Below are 24,080 nucleotides of genomic sequence, written 5' to 3' on the forward strand. Positions count from 1 at the left end.
CCTAGAACATTTGCCACATGTCCAACGAAAGAATTAGGATTAGGTACTCTGCTGAATCTATTCAAGCCTTTAGCTTTTGCTTTATTTTCTTTAAATGATATATTCCATTTGCAGATCTTGACACTATGCTAATATTGGTTTAAAACATCTGAGAACAAAAGTTTGCAAGTATATTTGCCTTCAGTAGAACATGTCACATTGTTAAAAAAATTTTTTTTTTCTTTTTTTTTGGTCAAAGCACCCTATAAATATTAGCTCCCAATTTCACCATACTTCTGGAAGGTTAGTGCTGTTTCTAAACGAACAAGCTGAGGTTCAGAGCTGTCCCATCTTTAAGGGAAGTTGCTATTTCGACAAATTAAAGGACAAGAATGGAAACATGAGGCTTGAGGATAGAAGAGTTCTACTGTTGATTTGGTCATTAATTGTATTTATATATTTTTTGTATCTGTTTGTATCTGTACCCACAGGCTGCTATGATAGACACAGCGTTTTAAACAAAATGTGTTATGCCCAAGGCATTTTTCATTTTGGTTTTTGAAATGCATATGAAATTTAGGAGAAATTCTATCCATATGTTTTTGATTCACTTACACTGAATTTATTAAGGTGTGTGCGTGAGAGAGAGAGAGAGGGAATCTATGGATGAACTTAAAACATGTAGTGAGCTTGTTTATAAGCCCTCACCCCCACTAGTTTTTCTTTCTCTAAGCATACGGTGTCATTGTTTTTCCAAAAACAAATGAACTCCATCCCTGAGAGTTGAGTATTTGCCAGAATTTACAGGGCTGTGAATTCTGACTAGACGAGACCTTAGTGCACCTCTTCTCTGGTTCCTTGCCTCGAGAGCCATCCTGTGAGGATGACTGGGCCCTGCAGTGGGGGAACAGGGCCGCACATGACAGCGTCAGCACTTTTCAAAAGTGCATGATTCATGATTCCAAAGCTGCAGACCTGCAGAACGAATAGCCATACTAACGAGATGCCGTTTTGTAATCTTCTACTTAAAATACTCAGCCATCAACTGTATTGACTTTTCCCTCCTGTTAAGGGAACTTCTTGATGTTCTCTCTGCCTGTTACCTCCCTCTCCTTTCCTTGATGGCTCCATTTTCCTCCCTCTGCTGAAAGCTACTTGGACACTAATGCCTTTAAGTACGTTGGGCAATTCTGTAAAACTCACTCCAAGCCATCAAATGCGATGAGGCTTGTGCCGTCACTGGCAGTGCCTGTGCACAGACGTGATTTGTACTCGGCATATGCATTATTTAGATTTAAAACATAACCGTTGAAAGGTGTACGTTGCCAGCAGGCTCATTTTACCCAACTTGAACTTTTCAGAATGTGCCTATTTCATGAACGTGAAATTAAAACAAACAGAAAACCTTGCATAAATGGGCACTTTCACACTTTTCTAATTGGAGTGTAACTTGGTAAATGGTTGTAAAACAGTTTAGTGGTATGTATCAGGAGCCTTAATTTTACTCCTGGGAACATATCCTGAGGGAATAATCTAAATTCCTCCAATTTACTAGCTGTGTAATGTTGTGCAAGTTTGAGTTTGGTTAAGAACCAGGCTCCAGTGCCAGCCAGCGGTTTCCAATCACAGCTCAAAAACACTTTTGAGCTGTGTAACCCTGGCTAAACTCCTTATGTACTAAAGTTTCAGTTTCCTCATCTGTGAAATGGGAATGGCAATAACAGTAACTGACCCATGAAATACATAAGAATATATAAAACACATAGCACAGAGCCTAAACAGAAGTGCTCAGTAAATGTTAGACATTACTTTTGTTCATTTCTCTTAGCTTTAGGTTCCGTAGTATTATTTTTTTTTAATTAGTTTTTACCTAATAGAATTACTGTGGAGATTAAATAAAATTTTGCATGTAAAGCATGGTATATGGCATATAGTAAGCTCACAGTCAATGCTTCTTAGTTATTACTTTTGGGCAAAAATCTTTATGAACAATACATTTACCATTGCACTACTTGTGGTAGCAAAAAAGTAAAAGTAAAAAAATCTAGGGAAATGTGACTGTTTTATTTGGTTAATATTTGGAAAAGAAAATGATTTTTAATAATGTTGGGAAATGCTATTATAAAGTTATTATATTAAAAAAAGCCAGATACACCTTAAGGTATTATCTAAAGAACCCTATGCATTGGGACAAAAAAAAAAAAAAAAATCCAGAAAATATACTGATATATTATTAGTGTTCGCCTCTGTGCAGTATTTTTGACTCTTTTATTTATGTATTTTAAAATATTTTTATAGTCAGCAAATATTACTTTTGTAATACAGGGATGGGAAAAATCCTGTATGAAGGTCTTTAAATAATTTTTAGGCCTTAGTTTTATAAAAAATTTCCTTCTATGTAGATCATTCAATGATACTGCAATAATCAGAAGAACTAGACCATATTAAGTAATTTTATGATGACTCCCTCCTATTAATTCAAATGGTAAATGAGAGTATAATACACCCTCATATCCGTGGTACTTGTCCATGCACACTATGATTAAAATTTAATAATTTATTAAGCACAGAAGCTGGCACATACACACCCAATAAATATTTATTAAATAAATGAGCAATTGTATTAAAAATGAGGTTTGACATTTAAATAAGGTTTAAACCCCATAGCATTATCTGACCCTGTAAGAGAAACGATGCCTACCCGTCTACTGAGATAGCACAAAGAGCAGAAGATCAGAACCCAGTAATCTTGGATTCTGGAAACTGTTGAAATAATGTGGTTCACGATTTAATATTCCATTGGTTCAAGGAGTTGTTTGTATGGAAGGTTCTATTATGTCTTTTCTAGATCTAGGGTTCTAAGCAATATGAATGAATAATAACACTGTGCACTAGTTGCATGTGAGTGTAAAGGTAGGAAGAGTACCTTTGACATGGAGTCTCATTGTTCCCATTGCTGTTATAATAAAGATGAAAACCCCTTACAAGGCCTGAACTCATAACAAGGTCTCTACCTCCTTCTACTGCCTCAATTCTTAAAACTTTTTACCTAAGTCTCTCTTTTCCAGCTACATATACTAGCCTTGTATTATTAGTTCCTAGATAGTCTTCTACTCTCTCCTGCTCAAATATATGAATGCATTTTGTTCCCTTTGATCACCTTCCAAGCCCCCACACCTGCTGCCTCCATCTCCAACCTGCTTAGTCTAAGAACCTCTAACGATCAGTCAGACATCATACAGTATTTGTTGAATGAATGAATATTTGCTGAATAACTTTAAGAAAGAACATATTTTTATTAATCTATGGAAGAAAAGAAGAATATGAAGTTTGTGTGATACCTGAAACTTTCCTTATACTGGGTTCCACACACAAACTCTGTGAGAGAATTAGGTAGGACAGTTGTAATTATCTTCACTGCAAAGTTTGGTGAATAAGCCAAGATAAAGCACAGAGAAGGTGAGTAACTTCTTCAAGGTGAACTCTGGTGACAGAACTCAACTTAGAATCAGACCACAAATTATGGACATCTAGATGGAAGGCCAGGAAACCCTGGTGGCCTAGTGGTTAAGTGTTACAGCTGCTAACCAAAAGGTCTGCAGTTTGAACACACCAGGTGCTCCTTGGAAACCCTATGGGGCAGTTCTACACTGTCCTATAGGGTTGCTATGAGTTGGAATTGACTTGACAGAAATGGGTTTGGTTTTATGTTTTTTGTTTAGCTGAAAGGACAATTCTCACTTACACAGCTCTCTCTCTTCAAGCAAGAAGAAATGCTAGTCTGAAAGGACGGGGTTTAGGTCATCCTTGCTGGCCTTGTGTGGATTTTGTACATTAGAAAATCATACATAGGTGGATGGCCATATATATATATATGTGTGTGTGTGTGTATGTGTTTTCTTTCTTTCTCCATGTGTGGCTTAATTGATAACCTCTCTGACACTCTCTTACTTTGGTCTCTTCTGATTAGGAAAAAAAAAAAAAAAAGAAGGCAAGCTAAATAGTTATGGTAAAATGAAGGCTTCGCTTTGAAGGGTGAATACAACCCCTAGGCTCCCAATCTATCCATGGGGTTGGGCCCAGTCAACCAGAATTCCACGTTGAGCTTTCTGACAAAAATCCCACCCAATAATAAAGTAAAACTTTGTATTATTTTGTCCCTGTTTTTTTATGGATATATATTTTCCCCTTTGTGGTGTTAGGTAATGGTATTGGGTATTCCTTGTCGTAAGACAAATACGTTCATACTTTTATAACAGTGTTCTATTAAATGATTCTTTCCAACACCAGCTATTTCCACGGACTAATTACTTTCATTTGTGTTTTACACTTTAGTGAGACTCTGAACAGGTATTTACTATCTCACATCCAGTTGTTGAGTCAATCCAGTAAAGTTTTCACTTATTGTACTTTGTAATTTTAGAATCCCTATTGGTTCTTTTTTAGAGTTTGTCCTTCTTTACTGAGCTTCTCTATTTGTCGAGTCATTTTCATCATATTTTTATTTAATTCCTTAAACATAGTTTTCCCAATTCTTTAAACATATTTTTACATGCTTTGAAGTTTTTGTCTGTTAAATAATACCTAGACCCACTCAGGGTCAGTTTCTAGTGACTCCTTTCTTTCCCCTGAATATGCGTCAGACCCTGTTTTCTGCCTGTCTCATAATCTGTTGTTAAAAACTGCACATTTTAGATAATAAATTCTTGCAACTCTGAACTCTGAATTTTTTTCCTGAGGGTTGTTGCTATTTTTTATTTTGTTTTATTTATGGTGACTTTCCTGGGCTTCATCTCTAGTACTTGTTTCTCCTGCCGTATATAGCTGCTGATGATTTTGCTCATTTTGTTTTCTGTTCTTATTTTTATTTTTTAGTTTGGCTTCCCAGGGGCTCACTCCTGAGTCTGCATAGTTTACTTGCCAGTCAGTGATTATTTGAAGTTTGTGCTTAAAGTGTTTGTGGCAGTAAGTTTTCTATTCTCTACTGATGAGACTGCGTGTAGATTGTGCTGCATCCAACGTTGAAGCAGCTTTAAGTGTGCCCTGGTCTTTTCCTTCTGCTCTGTCCTGCCTTCACTGTCATGGAAGCACTACTGCGCTCGCCAGCCAGGCGGGAGGAGGAAAGAAGTTCCAGGCAGGAACACCACAGACTCCCACTGCTGTTACCCAAAGTGCCATAGTTTTTCATGAACAAATACATCTCAATTTGTTGTTTGCCTTTGGTCAGTTTTCAGGGCTCTTAAATGGTTCTTTATGTTAATTTTGTCCATTTCATATGTGTTTTTTGGGGAGTGAATTTGCTGACTTCTTTACTCTGACAAAACTGGAATTTCTATCCATTGTTATAAAGTATAATAGCATGGCTATTAGTCAGGAAAGGCTAAAATGAAAAAGTTACTATAGAGGAAAGAAAAGAATAACGTTAGAATACTATAGCACATTTTATCTGGTTTCTCCAGTATTACTCCTTAACTTCATTCTCTCTAATTTTTCTTTTGACAGAGGGGACAACCTATGTTTACATGATTTTTTTTCTTTATAAATGTCATGAATCCTACAACATATATAAATGGTAGGAGGTTGGACTAATGTGCTAATGGGTTGAAGGAGTTTCTTACAGTCTATCTCATCATACTCCAATCCTAATGTTCCTAAGCTGTGAAAAAGAAATCTCCAGAAAGTAGAGATAAAGAAATCTCCAGAAAGTAGAGATAAAGAAATCTCCAGAAAGTAGAGATAAAGAAACCTCGTTATACTTTCTGCTCCAGTCCTCACTTGAACTCTGAACCCAAAGACGAAGCTGAAGTGTCTTTTCCTTTAGTTTTAATCCTGGTTTACACAGCTATATTGGCAGGCTTATCAGCAAATCATCCTGATGTACTTAGAAAATGTAGAAGTATGAGCATTCTAAGTTATAGTACTTTGTCTCTGTCCTTTCCCTTTTTCTATTTCTCCTCTCAGCCAATGAGATGGTGTCAGTGTTGATGAGCCACGAGGGAGAAGTGCTTAGGTGTGGGACCGCGGACACATGCTTCTAAAATGAATGACACTGTGCAAACGAAGTGGGCTCATTAAATAGTCTACTCACAATGTTCATTTTCCGTGGTAATCTAATTTTCTGATGAAAGGAAGATCATTTAAATTGGCCTGATCAGTCTCCTTTCAACTCTTTGTCAGATTCCATCCTGGGGACCCAATTTCCTGGTTCAGCAGGGAGTGTTTGTGCAAGACTGGCTCCTCAGCAGCCCTGGACAAAGGACGGCCACAACTGACTCGCAGGTGGTTATAATCACTTCAATTAAAGCAAACAGAGGCAGCTGGGCAGTTCTCCGGCCCACTGCAGCTCTGCTAAGCTCTGGCCAGTGGATCTCAGTTTCTTTTAACTGATGGCAATAACGTTGAGGTCTCACGTAGGTGCCCTTAAGGTAAAGGGAAGTTTGTGCCAAGTGTGGAGCTTTTTAACATCTGAAATGTGCTGGCATTTGCTTCCAGGAGAAACTGTAGACCTGAATGCATATAGTAATCAAATGAACTCTGTATTTTCTCTCTCCTTTTTTCTTTCTTCTCTTCCTCCCTTCCTCTCTTCTTTCCTTCCACTCTTTTTCTTGGAATTTGTTCTTTATTGTGAACAACTTAGCTTTTGAGGATCTCAGTTGCAGACTATCCTTGTAAGTTATCTATTCTCGTCGTTTGGTGACATTTTTATTCCTTTGTTGAGAAAAATTAAGGAAAAAGCTCCTCTCTACTACAAAAATCTCTGTAGCATTGCATATCAGAAGTAAAAAGAGAAGAAAAAGAAAATAACTGTGGCAGGAAGCTAGGGATTCAGCCCAATTCATAAGAATAGAAGTTAGCATTCAGTAATTACTTAAAGTCAGGTGTAAGTTTCAGATATATAAAATATTGAGCAACGGGGAACAACAACAAAAAGCAGCCTTTTAAAAAACTGCTTTTGATTCAGTTTTTAAAATGTTTTGTGTTTTTGTCTTCCCCACACTTAAACACAGTCTTTTTTTTTTTTTTTAACTTCTAGGGAAACCATTTATTTTTGCATGTTTAGTAAGGGCCTGAGAAAGATGCATTCATGAAGGTTTGGTTAATTAAGCAGGGCAGAGAAGATCACAGTTGGGGAAAAAATACCTTAATGGATAAAATACTTATGCACATGAATGAACATTTTATATAAAGTCAGAAATATAGGTAATGCTATATAAATGACACAATAGGAACGAATCCTGAGTGTGTGTAGATTAACGCAGTGAAGTTTGATTTCTATAGCACATTTCAGCTGTAAGGCTCAAGGTGCTATATAATTGTATCTTGTTAATCTTTGTAATACTCCAGGGAGGTACGTATTTGGTCAATACCATTGTGCCTCCTTTTTACAGCGGGAGGAACACAAGCCGGGAAAGATTAAGAGATTTGACTGAGGTCACACAGCAAGTTAATTAGAGAGCGTGAAATAAAATGTGTGTCCCAGCCCAGTTTTCATTCCAACAGACCTTGTTGTTCCTTTTCTTCTGCTCTGTGTCTCAGCTCTTAACAGTGTTCCCAACACTTGCTGTTAATTAGTAACTTTGGGAACCTTTTCTTTACAGGAGGCTTAAAGATTGAGCAGGCATGGGAAACAGGATTTTTATTACCTTTTAAGCCCCTTAGTCTCTGAGCAGGTATATAGAAAGTTAGTTGGTAGACAGATGAAAATATATTGGTTTGCATTATTTTTTAGAGATTTTTTAAAGAAATGCTTCACTCCAAGCAAGGGGGAGTTATTGATGATGGATGAGTGCTCAAGAATGAACAATTACTGTCTTTATTTTTAAAGAGAGGGCTACAGACTTGTTTGTCTCTCTGTATCATGGAGACTGACAGGTATTTATTCATTCCTCTGCATCTGGCAGGTTTCTAGGAACCCTGATGGTGTAGCGGTTAAGAGCTTCAGCTGCGAACCAAAAGGTCAGCAGTTCAAATCCACCAGATGCTTCTTGGCAACCCTACGGGGCAGTTCTACTCTGTCCTATAGGGTCACTATGAGTCGGAATCAACTTCATGGCAACGGGTTTGGGTTTTTTTTGTTTGTTTGTTTAGGTGCAGTAATAGGTGTCAGAGCCCTTTTGGATGAAGGAGTCTCTGGGTGGTGCATGTGCTTGGCTGTTAACCGAAACATTGGAGGTTCCAGTCTACTCAGAGGCACCTTGGAAGAAAGTCTAGTGATCTGAAAACTGAGCCACTGAAAATTCTATGAACCACAGTTCTACTTCAGCACACCTGGGGTCACCATGAGTCAGAATCCATTCAAAGGCGACTGGTTTTTTTAGGATACAAGTAAAGGTGATGATGCAGGAACAAACCTTTTGTTTGCAAACCATCTCCTCATTTTTATTTTCCTGAACGGTGTCCTATGTTTCTCAGTCCCCAGGCTTGAAACTGCAGAGTCATCTTGGGACACTTTCACTTGTTTTTTCGACATGCAGTGACCCAGGCCTATAAATCCTGTGTCTACATATTTTCCACAGATGTCTTCCCGTATCACTTCTTGTTTCTGCCACCATCGTCCAGGTTATTGCTGCCTTTTGCCCGAACTTTGCTTCTGGTTCTGCTTGTTCCAGGCCCTCTTGCCTAGCACTGGGAGATTGTTTTTGAAAGCAGATCCATGACTATGTCACAATTGCACTCAGACACCTTACTTGCCTCCCCTTTGATGACTAAATCTAAAATAGATTATTCAATCTGCCAGTTAAGACCTTTAACTTGCCGCCTGCCTAGATATCTGTTCCTATACTCTAATTAGGGGATACTTGTTCCCCGAACTTCATTCTCATCATTGCCATTATCTTAATAGCATTTTCTAAAAGCGATTCATTTTGGCCAAGCACTGTTTTAAGCTCAAATATGTACAGGTATTTCCTGACTTATGACGAGGTTTCGTTCTGACGACTCCATCGTAAGTTGGTTCTTAAATAAGTTGAACATTTCTTTTATTTTTCAGTTTTCATTATTATTGCCTTTTATTATCAGTGTCTTTATAAATCTGATCTTTGTCGTTGAGGGTTGGAAACATTACATATAAACTTACAAATATATTTTAATGCATATATACGTACAAAAGAAAATACACAAATCATGAAAATTTACTCTGATGAAGAAGAGTTTGACAGTGTTGGCATTTTGTCTGTTGCAGTAATAACTCTACATGTGGAAGGTTCTGGATGACCTGGATTGTACCTGGGAATGGGAATAGCGTTTCTGGTCAGAATATCAGTGAGGGTTGTCTGTATGGTCCTTTTCTTTTTTTCCGTCTTACATTTCAAGGTAACATCTCTCTGCTTCCGAAATCTGCCTATCGACTTTAGCAAAGCAATTAGCATTTGGGTCCATGTTTTCAAGCAACTGAAGCTCATGATTTAGTTTAGAGAAAACTTTAGCTAACCTTTTCACTGGAATCATAACATTGAACACCTGTGAGTGAACATATGAGAATGATAACATCAGCAAATTACATGCTGTGACATTGTATATAGTACATATTACTAACAGTAAGATACACAAAAAAAGAAAAACCATATGGCAGTAAGTGTGATTTGTCATAACCTGAATACGTCATAAGTCAGGGACTACCTGTATACCAAACCAAAAACCCACTGCCGTCAAGTAGATTCCAACTCACAGCAACCCTGTACTACACAGTAGAACTTCCCCATAGGGTTTCCAAGGCTATAATCCTTATGGAAGCTGACTGCCACGTTTTTCTCCCTCAGAGTGGCTTGTGAGTTCAAACCAACAACCTTTCAGTTAGCAGGTGAGTGCTTAACCACTATGCAACCAGGACTCCACTACGAGTATAATCTTATTTAATCTTTATAACAGGCACCATGTGAGATTCCACCTCCTTGGTCAAAACTTTTCTGTTGTAGGTAACCATTTTGTCTTGCCCCTTTAGTTCATCATGGCATTTTTTGATAACTCTAGATAGGAAATTATTTTTTTTCTTTTATAATTATTTGTATTTTTGTCTTATCCCTGCTTCTGAACTGTGACACTTCCTTCATTAAAGACAAAAATATGGAGAATTACAAGTTTACAGTGAAGTAGCTGTGATTCTTCATCCAGCTGGTACAAAATTTGTACCTTGACCACAGTGTTTTGATTTTTCTTCTATGAACATCTCAGTCAAAAGTTTGATAAAGGCAAAATAGATTATGTTTATTCATTTTTATGTTTTGAGATATAGAAGGAGGTCAAATTAGCATGAGAAGTCTTGTTATACAACTTGATATCATCATATAGAGAAGAATTTCTGGTATCTTTTTGAGAACTGGAATTTAAATTTATAATTTTATATTTGCCAATAACACTCCTTTTCCTTATTAAAACATGTGCACATAAACTTTATATTATATGGTACTTACTTGCAATAGTGATTAATATCCACTGTAATAATTTTTGAAATGCTGGAAGATTCTGAAATATAATAACGAAACTTGGATTATATGTAGTAAAGTTGAGGATAGTATTTTGTACTGTTTTTATCTGATACATATTTAAAGTGCATATTATATGTTTACCCTCTGCTAGGCTCTGGGAGAAAACCCTGATGGCAGAGTGGTTAAGTGCTACAGCTGCTAACCAAAAGGTTGGCAGCTCAAATCCACCAGGCACTCCTTGGAAACTCTATGGGGGCAGTTCTACTCTGTCCTATAGGGTCACTATGAGTCGGAATCGACTTGATGGCAACGGGTTGTTACTGCTTGTTGTTGTAGGCTCTGGGAGTATAGCATAGAACAATAGAGATACAGCACCTGTCCTCATCAAGCTTAGAATCTAACATGGTATTCTACTTACTTACATTTACCAATATCTCAGTCCACGTGAGTAGAGAATGTTTTCTACTGATAGCTGAGACCAACTTTTCTCTCAAACAAACTACCAAGACTAAGTCAACTATTCCTTGTATCCATAGTTTCATCAGTCAAACACCAAAATGTAACTCCAAGGCAACCAATGCATTCACATCATGCTTGGTATTTCACATCCCTGGCCCAATTCTCAACTATTCACCTATTACTAAACCTATCTACTCACCACCTGGAGCTGCTTCTCAATCAGCAAACTCCTTTTCATCATCAATCTCTTTTCCAAACCATCTTCCATTTTCAAGTCTTCAGTGAAACCCAGCTCTCCCCATAACATTTCCCTGCAGCCTCCCAGGTGGCAACTGTTTATTCCCTCACATCCTCCACATCTCAGGGTTGGAAAAGGGGGGTTATATGGTCTTTGCTATCCATCTAAGATTTCTTGGTGAACCAGGTTTCTGCTGTTTACAACTCTGTTAAAAATGCCCCAATCTCTTCCAAAGTTCCATTCTTCTACCTCTCTCCTGCTCTCTGCATTACTTTGCTTTTAATCACAGAGAAAACAAAAGCCATCAGTTGCCTGATACCCATACTTACCACCATGTGCATCCATTTTTTCATGTTTTCCTGTGGAAGTATTAAAGGAAGTAATTTTACTGCTACTTATAGCTAATTTCTCCACACATACTTTGGAACCTATCTCCTTTTAGATTCTCAAGAATACTACACTGTTATCTCTTCTCCCTCATGCATGATCACCCTTCCCTGTCAAGAGCACCTTCACATTAATATTTGAGCCTACTTGTCTTAACCTCAATCACACCATTATTCAAACTCATACGCTTCCTCTGAGTGGCCTCTCTTTCCAACTTTTCCAAAAAAGCTATCTGTCCTAACTATCTGCATTTTCTTACCGCACATTCAGTCCTCAATTATCTCAATCTGATTTCTACACCCATTACTCTGCCATATTAATGAAATATATGCCATGTTGCTAGATCCAATAAGTAATTTTCAGTCATCATGATATTTGATACCTTAGTAACATTTGACATGATTAACTAGTCCCTCATGCTTGAAACATTCTGTCTGCAAAGTTTTTGTCCTACCTTTCTGGCCATTCCATTTCAGCCTCCTTTTCAGGGTCGTCCTATTCTACAAAGTCATGATATGTGAAAATGTTTAGCATTGGTTTTAGGCCCTTTTCTTATAACATAGTTTCTTTTTTAACAAATTCATATGTGCACAAGCTTCCCTTATATTCCATCTGTTGTTGACTTCCTATTTCTTCTTTGAACTGGAAAGAGGTAGCTGCCTCCTTGGCATTTTCATCTGAATTTCTCAAAGCCATCTCAAGCTGAATGTGTATAAACCCAAACTCATTATTCACCATCCAGAGAATAGAATACTATCTTCTGGTCATTCTTAGAAATGGTTACCCAGAGCCCTAAAGTGAGAGAATATCTTTGTAGTCTCATTATGTCTAGTAGTTAATAGTTATTTTTATTGAATAGCTTCCATCTTTACTCCCTACCCTTTCCTATTTTTCTCTGTTCCTGGAGTGTAATTGATATGTTCTGTATCTACCTACTCTCTTGCTGTCTGGCGTTCAGTTAGGTTCCAGCAATGTGAGCCCTGGTGGCAATCAGAGATCAGGAGCTGAGTGAAGTAGATTATTCATCCCCCAGCTCTCTTCGTTTTGGGTCACTGCCATTACTGTTAACCCGCACTCACATACAGGTGCCTTCTCTGACTTCTCTCAGTCTGAGAGGTAGTCTTCGTTTCTTACGATTGCTAGATGTCTTAGTTTCCTAGTGCTGCTATAACAGAAATATTACAAGTGGGAGTGGGTGGCTTTAAAGAACAGAAGCTTATTTCCTCACAGTTCAGGAGGCTAAAAGTCTGAATTCAGGGCTTCAGCTATAGGGAAATGCTCTCTGTTGACTATGGGGAAGATACTTGTCTCGGCTTTTGTAGCCCTGGTGTTTTTTAGTCACTTGGCAATTTTCCCATGGCATCTATCTTCTGTTCCTCTGTACTTGCTTCATTGTCTAATCTGCTCTTTTTGTAACTCAGATCTAATTAAGTTTAAGCCACGTCTTACACTGATATGGCCTCATTACCATAATAAAAACTTTATTCCCAAATGGAATTACATTCACAGGTATAAGGGTTAGGATTCCAAGGGATACTAAAAAAAAAAAAAAAAAAAAAAAAATTACCATTGAGTCAATTCCAACTCATAGTGAGCCTATAGCAATATTTTGGGAGGACACAGTTCAACCCATAACTCTGAAAAGCCCATTGCTGTTGAGTTCGTTCCAAGTCATAGTGACCCTATGGGACACGGTAGAGCTACCTCATAGGGTTTCCGAGGAGTGGCTGGTAGATTTGAACTGCCTACCTTTTGGTTAGCAGCATGTGTGTATAATTCATTTTACAGTTTGAAATTTAATTTATGTTAATTTGACTGTATAACCTAACCGAAACCGAACCCGTTGCTGTCGAGTCGATCCCGACTCATAGCAACCCTATAGGTCAGAGCAGAACTGCCCCATAGAGTTTCCAAGGAGCGCCTGGTGGATTTGAACTACCAACCTTTTGGCTAGCAGCTGTAGCACTTAACCACTACACCACCAAGGTTTCATTTTGACTATGCGTAGACTATAAAAATTGCCTGAAAACGGAGCTCTCTTTTGCTGTTCTATGATCTGTTATTCACACAAGAAGAATTGTCTTTTAAACATCAGGTCATGTCACTTCTTTGCTTAGAAATCTGCTTTGACTTCATGTCTCATCATAAATAAAATCCAAACTTCTTGTCGTGCCCTATAAGGACCTATAGGATCAGGCACCCTAGGTCCCATCTTGAGCTCATTGCCTACCACTCTTGCTCATTCAGCACCGGCCACACTGGTCTCCTTGTTGTTCCTCAAACATGCCAAGATCAGACCACCCAGGCCCTTCCCTCTGCCTGTAATACCCTATTCCCCAGAATTCTTTAGGCTCACACTCCCTTAGTGTACTCATGTTTCTGCTCAAGTGTCACTATATCTGAGGTAACATTCCCAAACAAAAAGGGAAAGAACTAAAAGGTAAATGCAAGAGTCTGTTACCTTTTCATGGAACTTTCTCAGAAACCCCATCTGATGTCTTCTGCTTACATCTCAACAGCCTCTTTTAGGTGTAAGGGAGGTTAGGAAATGTATTTTCAGTGGGCAAATCAACACCCCAAATGTAATTAGGCTCTTTCTATAACCTTTTCATGAGCATTGGTATATATGGCTGCCCACCTATATCTTCCACCTCTGGGGTTCATTGAGAAGTTGCTTTCCTGCTGACAGTATGTGGAGACCTGAATGACAGCTTGAAATAGAAAAAATGGGTGTGTGCCACAAATTACTGTTTTTACAGGGTATTTTTTGAGCTGGTGCCAAATCAATGTTTTTGGTATGAAAAATACGGATTTTGATAAAAAGTTGTTTGGGACACCTATGTCCCACTGGACTCTGGGAGGGTGGGTAGAATTAGTAGGACATACATGTCCCTCTGGACTCTGAGGTAGGAGTGGTAGGATGAGGCAAGAAAAATCCATAGTACCTACCAAAAATTCAAACACACTCAATGATTTGGTATGCATTCCATTAAAAAAAACACGTTGTCAACAAAAGTTCAAAGCAGAAAATAACTGGGTCTTGAAAGGGATAATGGAGAAGAGTGGATAAGACCGGTAGTGAGTATTACCTGTCACAGGTGTTCATCAGGGAGTCAATAAGACTTCATATATTGCTTGTAAAATATTTTCAATGTGTGCATATATGTTCATTTTTTTTCCAGTTAGTGGATCCATACACTATATGGAATTCTCAAAGTGATCCAGGACAAAAAAATTTTACCAATCAGTGCACTTGAGTTAGGTGCGTTGCTCACCAAAGTATTCTTGCATTTGGTTCACCGTAAAGATTATCTTGATAGAAACAGAGAACGTAGTTGCAGAGCTATTTCAGTCCATTAACCCTTGTGTAGATTTTGGGTATTAAGGTACTGCACTGATTTCCATTGACTCATTACAGCTTTTTAGAAACTTAAATAAACGTATATGTAGCAGTGTTCAAAGTGCTGTAGGGTGCCGGTGAATCACATAGTTAATGTAAGAGGGGTGCTCTCATGCATTGGTTTGTGGCCTCCAAAACAGTCTTTTCCTTCATTGGGCATGCTGCTACCTAAGACCAGTCTGCTTGGCCATAGTGGTAGATAGCTTTTGATTTATTGAATTTTGTTGCCATCTACGATGTGGGCTTCTGGAATCAGGCAGAATAGCATTGAAAGGTCACTAATGGAACTGAGGTCTTAAAGTCTTTGAAGAACTATGGAAAAGAGAGAAGCATTTCATTTTACAGTTGTTGGGGCCATTAAATGTTAAGTGCCTGGGACAGCATGGCCTAGTAGGTACTCAGTGAACGTCAATTTCTTTCCTGCTTTTCCTTTTACATACTTCTGCCTTCCTGACACCTTGCCTCTTTCCCTGAGTTCATTTTTCCCTCATAAGTTTAATTCTATCCTTCATCAGTAGATTTTGAGGTGTTTTGACCAATTATATCTATTATAATAAAATGACTAAAAGGACAAATACTGTAGTTACTTTTATTATTAATGATTGCTTCCTTCTCTAATTTTTTTTTTTAATGATGCTATTTTTCTAAAGTTTGTAGCATAAAGAAGCCTGAATACTGTTAGATAATACGACAGCCATTGGATGCCAGTAAGAGTGACTCCAGTTGTTAATAATTTTGTGTAGAATCCTTTGTGAGAGATAGAAATTGTTGATTTTATAATTTTCTTTCATAAATGAGAAAACAAAGGATCAGAGTGTTTAAGGGATGGCCTAAGATCATATGACTAATCCATCATAGAGTATTTGAGAAACACATTTTATTGTCGCCATAGATTTTTTCCTTGTGCTAAAAAAAAGAAGGCAGCGTGATTAGCATGGAACTTGATACATATGATGTGTGCAATACATAATTTTTTTTTTCTTCCTCAGTTGATAGTAGTTTTTTTTTTTTAATCACCTGGATTTTTATTTTTTTAAATCTTATTGTACTTTAGATGAAGGTTTACAGAACAAACTAGTTTCTCATCAAACATTTAGTACACACTTTGTTCTATGACTTTGGTTAACAACCCCACGACATGTCAACACTCTCCCTTCTCAAACCTGGGTGTGGATAGTAGCTTTTATTCATGACTGCCATAGATTTTATTATTATTATTATTGATGATTCTTACAACCCTCATAATAAAAACAGTATTCTCAACACTGGATGCCTGTTAGAAGTTAAAAAAAAAAAAAAATCTGGTCTGACAAGGGTTGGAGACATCGGCAAATTTTAAGTGTTCTGCATATAATTTTAATGTGAAGCCAGAGAGTGAGCCGCAGGGTCAAAAGAACAATTGTAATGCAGGGTTTAAGTGAGTTTCTCCCACTCAAATGTCTTCCTTCAGAAACTCCACTTAAGTTCTTGGTCTCTGCATTTTACTTGTGTCTCTGCAGTTCTAGGAGAGCTTATGAGATGTGTGTGTGTGTCTGTGTGTTCCCCAGCAAAGAAGTCTCTAATTTGATGACCAGGCTGGATGCTGTCATGATTAAGAGCCTGGTCTTTGTTCAATATTTTTCATTTTCTTTTCTTCTTACTGTGGATAAAATGTTCCGATCCCCCAGATAATTCCTTTGTCAGGTAGATAATAATAAACCTGCTTTGCAAGATTGATCTGATGATTAACAAAAGACATTATCACTCTTAACATAGTGCCTGGCATGTAGTATGTGCTCAACACAAAATAGTTATAGTAAAGGAAACAAAAACCAAAACATATTCTTACCAATGGTATTAAAAACAGAAAAAGTAGATTCATTGAGAAGGAAATTATGATTTTCTCTGGATTTGCCATGGGAATTCTTAAAAAATAATATGTGATAAATCCATTAAGCATTTTAATTTATTCTAAACAATGCAATTTTTTTCATTAGCCAACCCTGTGATCTAGAGGAAAAAAAAATCTTTTCTAAGCATGGATCTGATAATCGATCATTCCAGATTTTTAATTTTTTTAACTATGCTCATAATATATTTTCAAGGAGCCCTGGTGGTGCAGTGGTTAAGCTCTGGGCTGCTAACTGAAATGTCCATGGTTTGAACCAACCAGTTGCTCCGTGGCAGAGAGATGTGGCAGTCTGATTCCGTAAAGACTTATAGCCTTGGAAACTTTATAGGGCCATTCTACTCTATCCTACAGGGTCAGTATGAGTCAGAATTGACTGGATGGCAACAGGTTTGGGTTTTATAATGTATTTTCTGTGACAATGACATTTTCTTTAAAGTGAAGTGATAACTTAGAGTTTTGGGGAGAAATTTGAGTTTAGAATCCTTCTGCACAACATTCCCATCCCCGCCTTCCCTGGACTTCCCAATTTGACAGTGATTTATTTTTTACTTTTTTTTTTATGTTTTATAAACCATTCAACTTATTTTTCATGTAAGTTACTTTTTGTTTTCCTATTTCTTTGGTTTATATACTGTTTTTAACTCAGTTCTATTGGACTAATAAATAAAATGGACGTAAACAGGTTGAGAAAATAAACAGCTGACTTACTGCAAGTGTACGACCAATCCTATGGGAGCTGATAAAGGAGAGAATGGGAGAAAGAGGTGAACCAGACAGCAGGGGACTTCCCGAAGTACTGACCTCATTCCGTGAGTGAGGAATAAAGACAGAGCATAGGTGAGTCCAAAAGGAGTCCTGATTTCCTCCTGGTTTTGATTTTCCTTCTGATTTTCTATGGGGACTCATGGAAAATGATACAAGATAAATCCATTAAGCATTTTATAGCTTTTAAGACAGCACAAACATTTAAGTGCTGGGCTACTAACCAAAAGGTTAGTGGTTCAAACCCACCTAGCCTCTCCGTGGGTGAAGGACCTGGTAATCTGCTCCTGTAAAGATTACAGCCTAGACAACCTTATGGGTGGTTCTACTCTGTTGGATGGTACAACTCAACGGCACCTGACAACAACGTAGGTAAACCCAGTTTATAGCTTAGGTGGAGGCTGGTTAGGGAGCTTCTCTTGTATTTTTACTACGTAATCAGTGTTAGCTTCAGCTTGTGACTGTGGTCCCATTACATATCCATCATACAGTTTCTAGTATTAACTGTCCTTATTTTGTTTTGAGATTTAAAAAAAAAAAAACTTTCCTTAAGAATGTGAATGAATGTTTTAAGAAATATGTTATATTTGCAAAACTTCAATATGTTTGACATTGATTCATCCCAGTGTTTTATTTTTACTCCGCTTGTATTTGTGGGCAGAAATATTTTTGTCACTTTCCACCATGTTTTAGTGGATTTGAAAATTTCTCTCTTTTATATTCTGTTGAGTACGTAATATAATTATGGATCTAATTTCATTTATATCTAAAATGGTTCCCAGTTATCCTGATTTCTGTTCTGGACCTCATCAACGCACATATTAATTAATTATGTGCATATCATCACACATGCAAAACATCTGGACTCTCCATACTGCTTATTAATGAAACAGGAATAAAATATTTGCCTTAGAAATTGTTGTAAGAATTAGAAATAATATTTGTAAAGATGCTCAGTACATAATATACACTAAATAAATTAGTTTCTTTATAGTTGATATTAGCACCACATTGTTGAGGCATGAAGGTGTGGCTATCTCAATTAAAATTTATTTTCAGCACATTTTAAAAATAATTTCTATATCAGGTAGGGTTCTGAAGAGAAACAGAATGAATTATATACACACACACACATTTATATATATAAAATGTGTGCCGTCCAGTCAGTTCTGACTAATAGCAGCTCTATAGAACAGAGTAGAACTGCGCCATAGGGTTTCCAAGGCAGAAGTCTTTACAGAAGCAGATTGTCACATCTTTCTCCTGTGGAGTGGCTGGTGGGTTTAAACTGCCAACCTTTTGCTTAGCAGCCAAGTGCTTAACCACTGTGCCACCAGGGCTTCATATATATATATATTATATATATATATAATATATATATATATGCCTATTTATGTGTATATATATATATGGATGTATATATATACATAGAGAGAGAGAGAGAGGGAGAGGGAATTCCTTAAAATAAATCTAACATACATGTTAAAAGAATTGGTTACATTGTAGGTCAGGCCACAAGCTAGACACTCAGTCTAGACTCGATGCTCTGGTTTTGAGGCATAATTTATTCTTCTCAGAAAACCTCAGTTTTGCTCTTAAGGCTGTCAACTGATTTGATAAGGCCTACCCACTTTATCAAGGGTAACCTCCTTTACTTAAAGTCAATGATGATAAATGTTAACCACATTTACAAAATACCTTCACAGCAACACCTAGATTAGTGTTTGATGAAATACCTGGGCACTATAGCCTAGCCTACTTGATGCATAAAAATAACCATTACAATATCTTTTCCTTTTTCATATATAAATTTTAGAGTTGTAAATGTTATTTTCTCTAAAACAAAAGATATATAAAACAAAATGTGAAGGGACTCTCACTAGTAATATATTACATTTTGGTTCTCTAGGGGCAGTTCTACTCTGTCCTATAGGGTCGCTATGAGTTGGAATCGACTCGACAGCAGTGCGTTTAGAGAAGCAAATCCAGTTTTATATATACACACACACATATATATTCTTCCATCACTCTACTTACGTTACCCATATCTTCTTGCATGTTCTCTACTTTTTCCATTATATCCCTTATCATATGATTCATAGTTGTTTCCCCTTTTAAAAAAATTCTGTCTTTGATATTTCCAAAATCTCTGATACATAAAACCCTGAACATTTTTCTTATTTTTGGTATGTTTCTTCAGAGTATGTTTTTGTCTTTCAGTATGTTTTGTAATTTTTTGTTGAAAACTGGACACACTGTATTGGGTAAGAGGACTTATGTAAATGGAGCTTTAGTAGGAAGTTTTGTTTTTCTGCCTGAGAGGTAGACTGTATTTGCTGTGTACTGTAGCTGAGGCATTAGGGGCTAAATTTTTGTCTAGTGTCTTTGTTTTTGTCTCCTCTGTTGTTGGGTTCCTTGTAGACTCTGAATTTTGTAGTTCCTTTGGTTGTAATCCACCATTATTATACAGAAAGCTTGACAGATGTAGTGATAAAAAGTGGTGGGAGGAGGAATGTTCTAGCATCGTAGGGTTAGGTCTCAGTATTTTAGTGAGCTTGTGCCTTTGGGCTGTGATATTCACAAGCGCTTCTTAATTTTTTTACTTCTTAGGTAAGATAGGAAGGATAGCAGGGGCTGAAGTGGGGTATTTCCTTTCCCTCATGTGGAAGACTAGGGAGGGATGGAGTTGGAAATTTCTTTTTTCCATCTTGGTTAAGCTCTGAAAAAACAGTTTTCCTTTAAGGCAAGATTTTGTTAAAAATAATGGAGTGCTTTGGGCATATTTTAAAATTGTTCCTTTCCCCTTCCATCTAATGGAATTACAAGGGGATTTTTTCCATTCATCACTCTAAGAACTTGATAGAGCTCTTAGAGGTAAAATGAGGGTGTGTGACTGGGTCTCCAGAGTGTTTAACTCTCATGCTCATCTACACTGAGGTTCCAGAAAGTTACCAATTTCAGTTTAGTGTTCCTAATGGTAACGGCTCCAGTTTTGGCTTCCACTTCTGGGTTTCTGTTCCTGGTAAGCTGTGATTCTCTGCGATTCACTTGTCTTTAAAGTTTTGAGAGTGGTATTTTGCCCTATGACTTCAGTTCTCTGAAGGATCTAAAAAGAGTTGTTGATTTTTAATTTGTTCAGTCTTTTTTTCTTACAGTGAGAATGGAAGTGAAGACTTCCAAGCTCTTCACATGTTAGATCATAAACCACTTATTACCTTACCCAGTTGAGTTTTTTCCCCCACTTTCTTAGTTTATATTGATATTTTGTTGTATTATTTTGTCCTTTTTTTAAATGGGTTATTCTAGATACAAATACAATTTTCCATAATTAGTGATCTCTATGAAACAAACTATGTGACCTATAAATTTGATATATGTCTCCATTTAAAACAATTTTTCTATTAATTGGTATTTAGTGCTATTTTAAATGCTCACCATCCTTTACCAAATTATTTGAAAAACATCTTTCACAATCTTAGAATGTAAGCTTACCTTTAGAGAATTGATTTCTTTTCCTTTTTATAATTTTACTTTGTAATTAAGTTAATCCTCAGTGGCACTTGAGTTTAAAATCTAATTATGTAATTAAACACCTATGTTACTAAGTGATTCCTAATGACAGAGAAAGTGCATCCTTTGAATGCAGTTGACTCTGTACTGAATTTGAAAGTTTTGGGAGATGACATTAGTAAGAGGGAGCTATTCCTGACTTACGTGTCTTTAATTCTGACTGGATTTCTAACAAGTAAAGGAGCTATTGCAGACATTACTTAGTTTTTTTTAACCATAATTTTATAGACTGTAGCTATAATAAAAGCTATTTTCTTATTTCTTGAGTGAAATCTCTAAAGGATACAGTTTAATAAAATGTTATGGTGATAGTAGCCATAAAACATATAGAAATAAATCTCATATATTTTATGGCTAACATCACCATAATATTAGAATTAGTTTTATCCCTAAAGGATATACTATATATGCATATATATACTCACACAAACTTCACACATACACACTAAATCTTTCGTTATAATTGTTGCCCCAAGAGTTGATATTGTACAGAACTACTTAATTTTTAAGGGAGTCTGGGTATGTCCATCTAGAGCTGCAGCTGGGGAGTGGAGAAAAAGACACAATGACATGATATAAAAAGACTTGGTTGCCAAATGTCCGCAGTTAGGGAGTCCTTACATTCAGTAGGAAGTTACTTGAAAGCAAACCAAAAAGAGCCACAGAAAGAGATAAACAGTTGTCTGAGTACAGAAGCATGTGGAACCAAGAGTTAAGAGAGTAGAATGTTTTTAATACCCTTTTAATTTGGTTTTAAAAAGACTTAAAAGTATTTTATGAAAATCTTTCTTCATCAAGAATTCATCTGTAACACCCTTATGTGGCAATTTCATCTGTCTGTCTATCTACCTGTCACCTATCTCCATTGTCTTAGTTACCTAGCACTGCCTTCACCAAAAACAAAGCAAAACACACACACACACACACGCACACACACACACACACACACACTGGGAAGCTTTAAAAAACATAGATTTATTTTCTTACAACTCAGGAAGCTAGAATTCAAAGTGTACACTCTAGGAGAAGGTCCCTTTTGTATCCTTCAGCTTCTAGTAGCTGCTGACAATCTTTGGTTTTCCTGGGCTTGTAAATTTATTTGCCCCTGTGTTCACATGCCATCTCCCCACTGTGTATCTGTTTCTCTGTGTTTGGATTCTCTTTTCGAATATACTACTCAAAAGTAATTAGGTTTAGGACCTACCCTATTCTAGCATACCCTTATTAACATAGCAAAATGAAACATACACACACACACATATATATATATATGTATATATGATTAGATAAATATCCAACAATAGATGATAGATATTATGGACTGAATTGTATTTCCCCAAAAGATAGAATTTCCATATATATACGGCCCCAAACTGCTACTGAAAATACAGTCTTTTGTGGTGTGATATAATTTCTTCTTTACACCTTTTGAGTAATGAATTAAACCCTTTTGTATTTATTGATATATTCACTATTTTGCTTTATTTCTGTCATGTGCTTTTTTTTGTATAATATGTACTATACAGTAAACCATCATGAATCTGTCAGTTTGTTGTACCGTAGTGGCTTGCATGTTGCTGTGATTCTGGAAGCTATACCACCTATATTTCAAATACCAGCAGGGTCACCCATGGTGGACAGGTTTCAGTGAAGCTTCAGACTAATACAGACTAGGAAGTAAGACCTGGCTGTGTACTGAAAAAAATTGGCCAGTGAAAACCTTATGAATAAAAAAAAAAAAATAGCAACAGAAAATTGTCTGATATAGTCCCTCAGGTTGGAAGAAACTCAAAATACAACTGGAGATTTGCCTCCTCAAAGTAGTCTTTAATGACATGGTTGGAGTCAAGATTTGGGACCTTCATTTGCTGATGTGCTGTGACTCAAATGAGGAGAAACAGATGCAAACATCCATTAATAATAGGAACATGGAATGTACGAAGTATGAATCTAGGAAAATTGGAAATCATCGAAAATGAAATGCAACACGTAAACATCAATATCCTAGGCATTAGTGAGTTGAAATGGGCTGGTATTGGCCATTTTGAATTAATCATATGGTCTACTATGAGTGTGAATGGCAAGTTAAAGAGGAATGGTATCATATTCATTTTCAAAAAGAACATTTCAAGACCTACTCTGGAGTACAATGCTGTCAGTGATAGGATAATATCCATATGCCTGCAAAGAAGACCAGTTAATAGGACTATTATTCAGATTTATCCACCAACCATTAAGGCCAAAGATGAGGAAATTGAAGATTTCTACCAACTTCTGCAGCTTGAAATTGATCAAACATGCAATCAAGGTGCACAGTTAATTACTGGGATTGGAATATGAAAGTTGGAAATGAAGAAGGATTGGTAATTAGAAAATATGGCCTTGGTGAGAGAAACAATGTTGGAGATCGCATGATAAAATTTTGCAAGACCAATGACTTATTCAACAACATAAGTGGCATCTATACATATGGACCTCACCAAATGGAAAACACAGTAATCAGATCAACTACATCTGTGGAAAGAGATGATAGAAAAGCTCAAGGTCATTAGTCAGAACAAGAACAGAGGCCAACTGTGGAACAGACCATCAACTGCTCATATGCAAGTTCAAGCTGAAGCTGATGAAAACCAAAACAAGTCCACAAGAACCAAAATACAACCTTGAGTATATCTCACCTGAATTTGGAGGCCATCTCAAGAATAGATTTGACGCGTTGAACACTAATGACAAAAGACAAGATGAGTTGTGGGATGACATCAAGGACATCATACATGAAGAAAGTAAAAGGTCATTAAAAAGACAGAAAAGAAAGAAAAGACCAAAATGGATGTGAGAAGAGATTCTGAAACTTGCTTTTGAATGTAGAGTAGCTAAAGCGAATGAAGAAATTATGAAGTAAAAGAGCTAAAGGGAAGATTTCAAAGGGCAGATGGAGTAGACAAAGTAAAGTATTACAACGAAATGTGC

The sequence above is a fragment of the Loxodonta africana genome, chromosome 12 (genome assembly GCF_030014295.1).
Source record: "Loxodonta africana isolate mLoxAfr1 chromosome 12, mLoxAfr1.hap2, whole genome shotgun sequence".
NCBI lineage: Eukaryota > Metazoa > Chordata > Mammalia > Proboscidea > Elephantidae > Loxodonta > Loxodonta africana.